Source organism: Callithrix jacchus, chromosome 4 (assembly GCF_049354715.1).
Source record: "Callithrix jacchus isolate 240 chromosome 4, calJac240_pri, whole genome shotgun sequence".
NCBI classification, from domain to species: Eukaryota; Metazoa; Chordata; class Mammalia; order Primates; family Cebidae; genus Callithrix; species Callithrix jacchus.
Window position 1 is genome coordinate 176,519,788 of NC_133505.1, and position 7,091 is coordinate 176,526,878.

General features: G+C 50.9%; 1 pseudogene; it reads left to right on the forward strand.

The window, feature by feature from the left end:
• The first annotated feature begins 646 nt into the window (after positions 1-646).
• On the forward strand, positions 647-746 carry LOC118153320 (U6 spliceosomal RNA; annotated as a pseudogene).
• The last annotated feature ends 6,345 nt before the right edge of the window (positions 747-7,091 follow it).

The window sequence follows — 7,091 nt, forward strand, 5'->3', positions numbered from 1 at the left end:
GGATCCCTTTCAATGGCTGTACTTGGGTATTATTTCCTGAACTTTAATAGCAGTTTCTTCAAACACAGTAATGTAAGTTCAAGTTTTTCATTTACTTTAAGATGGTTGTTTAGGAAATTGTGCTTCAAAGAAGTAACTAATGCCCCTGGATTTGTACCATGTGAGAAATTTCTCTTGAAAATTAGTGTTGATAATATATTTTATTTTCCTGAGAAATAAAAACTAAAAGTTTTTTTTGACAAACCATGTTACATTTTTGCCTTGGCTGAGAGGGAGCTCAGAGCCAAATTTTATTTATGATTGCAAGGACTATGTTGATTTTGTATTTTTAAAAAAGCCAATTTCTCCCATATTTCCTTTACCTATTTCCTTCTGAATTCCCATTTGCATTGTCTATTTTTTGCCAACTACCTCAAAATGTTTTAAAAGGCATACAATACAAATACATTTTCCTAAATAAATTCTTCCAATGCCCTCACATAAATGGGTCCAAACTTACATTTTGATAGCCCAAATGTGTTTAAAGTCAGCTTCAGTAACCATCATAAAAAATGTGTTCAATTCTCTTTAAATTGTCGTTATGTTCTGATTGGCAATCATTGTATATAAGTAGCTACTTCTTTCTGTATATTGAAAATTCTAATGCTGGCTTCGGCAGCCCATACACTAAAATAGGAACGGTGCAGAGAAAATTGGCGTGGCCCCCGCGCGACGACACGCACATTTGTAAAGTGTTCCAGATTTTTCAGACACTTTACAAAAGAAGACATACGTGAGGCCAACAAACATATGAGAAAATGCTCATCATCACTGGTCCTTAGAGAAATGCAAATCAAAACCACACTGAGATACCATCTCACGCCAGTTAGAATGGCGATCATTAAAAAATCTGGAGACAACAGATGCTGGAGAGGATGTGGAGAAATAGGAACACTTTTACACTGTTGGTGGGAGTGTAAATTAGTTCAGCCATTGTGGAAGACAGTGTGGCGATTCCTCAAGGCCTTAGAAATAGAAATTCCATTTGACCCAGCAATCCCATTACTGGGTATATATCCAAAAGACTATAAATCGTTCTACTATAAGGACACATGCACACGAATGTTCACTGCAGCACTGTTTACAATAGCAAAGACCTGGAATCAACCCAAATGCCCATTGATGATGGACTGGACTGGGAAAATGTGGCACATATACACCATGGAATACTACGAAGTCATAAAAAGTGATGACTTTGTGTCCTTCATAGGGCATGCATGAATCTGGAAACCATCATTCTCAGCAAACTAACACAAGAACAGAAAACCAAACACTGCACGTTATCACTCAGGCGGGTGTTGAACAATGAGAAGACTTGGACACAGGGAGGGGAGCATCACATAATGTGGCCAGTTAGTGGGGCTAGGGGAGGGACATTGGGAGTGGGGGAGAGGGATAATGAGGGGAGAAATACCAGATATAGGTGATGGGGGGATGGAGGCAGCAAACCACCTTGCCATGTGTGTACCTATGCAACAATCCTGCACGATCTGCACATGCTCCTCAGAACCTAAAGTACAATAAAAAAATTTTAATAGCATTTATACAAACATGTATTTATATATTAAAAGTTTTGGTACATAGATAGAACTACTAAATCTTGTATATATATACATGTGTTATATATATTACGTATAAAAGGTCTTCATTTGCTCATAAAAGAAGCAAACCTTTGTAACCTTTGCTCATAAAAGAAGAAACCTTTTGTAACTCAGCAGACCCTGGATATAACACCTTTCTAGGGCACTGGAAAACTAACTCACTTTGGTTCCATTTTTAAAGGTGATTGTGATGTTTAGCTTTTACTCATGGAGCAGCTGTCCTGCCTGATAGTGTGCGTGGTACTTTACATGCTCACTCGCAACTCAGACTCTGAGGCACATGACTGGGGACAGCGCACCTTCCCGGGGTCACGGCACATGTGAGGGGTGCCATGGAGCCTTGGCGATTGCCTGCAGAGCTTGTGCACATTCCACAGGCCACTGTGCCTCCTGCCAGAGTGCTGAGCTTGCTCATGAACAGCAAATGAGAATCTGCCAGGAATCAATGATAAGATTCTCTTTCATGGAAGTGAGGAAGGGATAACTGGCGTGGCGCTCAGCCAGAGGCTTGGCTTTGAGAAGTGGATTTGTGGATCACCTGTTTCAAGGTGGTGACTGAAGCCCTTGCATCGAACACGATGTGAGCTGAGGACAGACAGGCCCTGGGGTGTGGAGGGAGCCTGGCGTGCCGAGGCTGACCTGGCCACAGAGCTTCAGGAGGGAGGGCTCCTGAGGGTGGAGCTGCCGCAGCAGCAGCCTCCACCACCACCTACACACAAAGCCACATCCTAGGAGCCTTGGCCAGGTGCGTGGTGTTCTGTGGACTCCCTGTTTAAACCTGCCCAGCACCTGGGGCACGGCAGTAACCCTCGCCATTCTCATTTCCCAGGTGAGGAGGTCGACTGGGAGGGAGGCCAAGCATTTCTCCCTCATGTGTGACAACATGCCTGTCACAGCTGGCAGGGTCCGTGTGTGGAGCTGGGCTGGGGCCTACTGTGGCTGGCTGGCTTGGGGAATGGGTCCACTCAGCTGTCTTAGTTCAGGAGTAGAGGAATGGCCAAGCCTGGAGATGCTCTGCATGGGTGGAGGCATCCCGGGGTGGTGATAGGAGGCCAAGGGGTGCACTAGCTCCCAGGGATCCAGCCAGTCCTCAGCTGCCTCCATGTCCGGGTGGCCCAGGGTGTCCTCAGGCACAGTGGCCAGGAAGTCTGAACGGGGCAGCTGCGGAAGAGCTGAGATCCTTTCCTTTGTGGTTTTCTTCCTCCTGCGTCACAGGACAGAGCCTGGTTGATGGGATGTTTTTCAAGTGTTGCTTTGCAGAGGTCCTGAGCCCCCTCCTCCCTCACACAGACCTGTGCACCCATGTTCCCTGGGGTGGCATGCCTATGTGCGCATGGGAAGGGTCCCATCAGTCATACTGTACAGTGCAGACAGCGCCCTGGGCTGGGTGGGCTGCTGGCTACTGTCCCAGGCAGAGGCAGCATCTTTGTCCAAAGGTAAGTTGGCATTCTCCTCCCCCTGCAGCTATTGAAAGAGGGGAATCAAGGGCGGGGCAAGGGCTGAAAGACCCTAGCCGCCCCCATCTGCCACAGTCCTGAGCCCGGAGCCCCAGTGCTGGTGTCTACGCAGTCCTCCCTCTGAGGCTCCAGAGCTGGATAATTCCCTGAACCCACAGGCTCCCCAGAGCACAGCCCCTACTTCAGAGACCCAGGTTGGGGTGGCTGCCAGGTGCCAGGAGCGCCCCCAGCCGTCCACACCCAGGCTTCCAGCCCTCCTGCCCTGCCGACTCCAGCTCGTCCAACACTCTGTGTGTCTGTTTGGGGTGGGCTGTGGCTCCCACCTGGTGTGACTGCCAGGAGTCCTCTCCACTGTCTCCCTGCCCCTGTGGCCGCCAGACCTGTCCTTCTAGGCTGTGGCTCCCACCTGGTGTGACTGCCAGGAGTCCTCTCCACTGTCTCCCTGACCCTGTGGCCACTAGCCCTGTCCTTCTGGGCTGTGACTTCCTTCCTCCCCTGCTCTGGAGAGTCCTCTGGTGCTTGTGCAGAGGCCCCTTGCCCTTCCTTGCCTTCAAGGCCTGGGCAGGTCCTTTCTTACAAGTTCCAGTTCAGGCTTTTTGCAGCCTAGTGCTGAGTAGTTACTTGGGCTCATCTGAGTCACGTCTCCCTTAGTGCGGGGCCTGGCAGGGCTGGCAGGTGGTGGGTGCATACCCTGCCTCTCACATTGCTGCTGCCATCTGTGGTCTGGCGCTGGGTGGCTGTGACTGCATATATTCCTAGTCACAGCCTCCCAGGCAGCCAGGCAGGGTTCCGGGCGTCCGGCTGACGATATGTCCAGTCAGGGCCTGGGGAGCCTGCTGGCCCCATCCTCCTTCCCCGTCTGCGACCTCGGAGGTCTTGTGTTGGAGATGGGGGAGTTATAGTGTGGGTCTCTGAGCCAGAGCCTAGAGGGGCCTTCTGCAAATAGGAAATTCTCCTTCCACATCATGTGGGCAAGAAGTGCCCACATGTGCCATGCCATGGAGACGGTGCCACTGTTACAGCAGCCGAAACTGAGGCCTGAGTTCTCTCTCTGTGAGGACCCTCCAGGTGGCCCCCAGTGTGCAGAGTCCTGACCGTCATGAGATCCTTGCAGGAATGAGGCAGGAGAGGCCTGTGCAGCCCACGTGCAACTCGGCCGTGCCGGGTTCAGGTAGCTGGAGACGGGGCTTCCCACGCTGTCTCTCACTTGACTCCTCTCCCCAAATAAAGGCAGAATGAGATGGGATTCTTCAGGAGCCCTGAGATGGTCTGGCTCCATGTCCGCACCCAAGTCTCATCTAGAATTGTGATCACCATGTGTCGGGGGAGGGACCTGGCGGAGGTGATAGGATCGTGGGGGTGGTTTCCACCAGGCTGTTCTCATGATAGTGAGGGAGTTCTCACGAGATCTGATGGTTTAAAGGTGGCAGTTTCCCCTGCTCTCTCCTGCCGCTTTGTGAAGAAGGTGCCTGTTTCCCCTTCACCTTCCACCTGATTGTAAGTTTCCCGTGGCCTCCCCAGCCATGCACAACTGAGTCAATTAAACCTCTTTCCTCTCTAAATTACCCAGTCTCGGGTAGTATCTTTATCACAGTGTGAGAATGGACTAATCCTTTTCTGGATGACCTGGGGAATAACTCCAGAATTTAGGTTTACAAACCTTCCCCCGACAGTAAACATCCAAAGTGTGAGCTTGGTTTTCCTTAGACCAGGGCTTCAAATGTCATTTCTGTGGGATGCCCAGAATAGCACAGTGAAGCATAGTACTGTGTATCAGGACATAATTACATAGTTAGTGATAACTGGTGTACTTTAAAATGTAAATTAGAGCGTAAGCACCTTCTTAAAGGAATAATTCCGAGGGCGTTTGTTGCTTTCACCAGCCTTTCAGGAGGCTCTGTGCTGTTTCACGTTTAAGAGTTTTGCTTTCGGCGTCTGCCTCTGACATTAGAGTCTTCCCTGGGCCAGTGGTGATTAAACTTCGCTGTGCATTCAGATCATAGACATTTGCCAAATGTATGGGACCTGCCACAAATCTGGAATTAAGCAGCTGCCGATGGTGCCCATGTCTTTGGCTTGGGGTCTGGTTGACCCCTTTCCCGGGACGTGTCTGGGAAAATAGCAGGAACTGTGCCCATTACGCCTCTCCTTGTGGCTCTGCGTCTCTGTCACGGCCACGGAAGATGACAGCAGTTTCTGAGCATTGAGATCAATGGCATCCTATTCACAGGGTGCATGGATTCCAGGAGGATGTGAGCATTTAGACAACCTGTCCTGGAGCCCCCGGTCATGATGGGCCAGTTGCAAAACAAGACACATGAGGAGCCCCTGTGCTTCTCACCTGCCATCTGTGGCAGCAATTCCCCAAGCAGGGAGCATGGCTTCATTTCCCATGACCGTGCCCATCACCTGGGACAAAAGATGCCCTGCATGGGGACACAGAGCTGGTGCTGGCCCCAAGGTGGGGATGGTCAGCAAGGAGCAGAGTGAGCCAGGGAGGGAGAGTGGGAGAAAAAGCGGGAGAAATTAAAAGTTTTGGTACACAGAGAGAGCGGGAGAAGTCCTGAAAGAGGTGGTTCTTCTCACAGTCACGGTGCCCCATTCTATGGGCAGCATTGGCTGGAACTGCCAGGAAAGGTTAGTGTCTGCCTTCACTGGAGTCACCCACTTCTTTTGCGGAGAGGACGCTGGGTTTTGACACTCTGCGTTGTATAAGCAGTGATGGGTTGTTAATGTTCTGTAGGCTGTTTCGTTTATTCCTGGATAAACATTAACCGAGCATAGTCACATACGTTAATAAATGACCATACCGTCACACACATGTTTTCATGGGTGTGGACACCTCACTCCATCTGTCTCGTGTCTATGCTTTAAATATTAAACAAGGAGAACGCAATGTTATGGGAAAGTAGCCCCACATGTAGACACTTTGGCCTCAGGAAGTCGTTGTGCCTCCTTGTGTTTAAGTTCTTGCTTTTATTTTTAGCAACAATAAACACAAACAAAGACACTGGGCTCTGAAAACCCTCTCTGCTCTGCTCTGTCTGTGTGACCCTCGTCCTGGGTGTACCCGCGCTTTCGTGTCTCTGTAATGCTGCTTTCCCAGCAATGGGGGGAGATCCAGCCATTCATTTATATTTTTCTACCCTGTCATCAAACGAGGGGCCATGCTGGCCTTGGCCAATCTCTAAGGACGAAATGCGATGGCCCCAGAGGGCTGGGAGCAACTCCAGGTCCGCGCTCTTGTCTGCACCCTTTTAGCATCACTGGCTTCACTCCTGGAGTGCGCAGACTTGAGAGATGGCGCGTGCCCTTGCTCCAAACAACACAGCTGCAGACAGAATTCATGGGGTTCTTTCCCCTGCACCGGCACGCTTGGCGTGCCTCAGCCTCTGTGATGTCTGCGTGTGAGTGTGTGTATGTGTTTTGGGGAAAGGTCGGAGTGCCAGATGAACACTTTTTCAGGTTAAGAAGACGAAATGGACTTCTGGAAGCAGCAGGAAGTTTGGCCAGAGTGAAGCTTTGGCGCACAGAGAATGTTCCCTGGCTCACTCGCACCTGCCCCGGCCATGTATGCGCTCTCGGACCAGCTCCTTCTTGTACGTGCCAGGGCTCCTCGAGGTGAGGGGTGGGTGGGTGAGCGTCCTTTGTAGTGACACACTGCAAACAAGCTGAGCTGGGGGCTGGGGCTTAGGGTTCCTTTGTCCCTCCCACCTTTCCTCCTTCCCAGCCTCCTTCATTGCCAGGTGAAAACCTGCCTTTGCCTCGAGCTGCTCCGGCTTCTCCCCGAGTTCTCCTCCCTCACACCCCCACCCCACAGCCTCCCACTCAGGCAAGGATGATGACTCTCTGCGGGTCGGGCAGCAGCACAGGCCCAAGGACACATCCCTGGGGCTGAGATCCCAAGGTCGCTGTGGTGCTTGGGTCTTCAATTAGTGGCCCAGCAGGCTGTGCCCACCCCCTTACCTGCCCTTCCTTCCTGTCTTTCAAATTG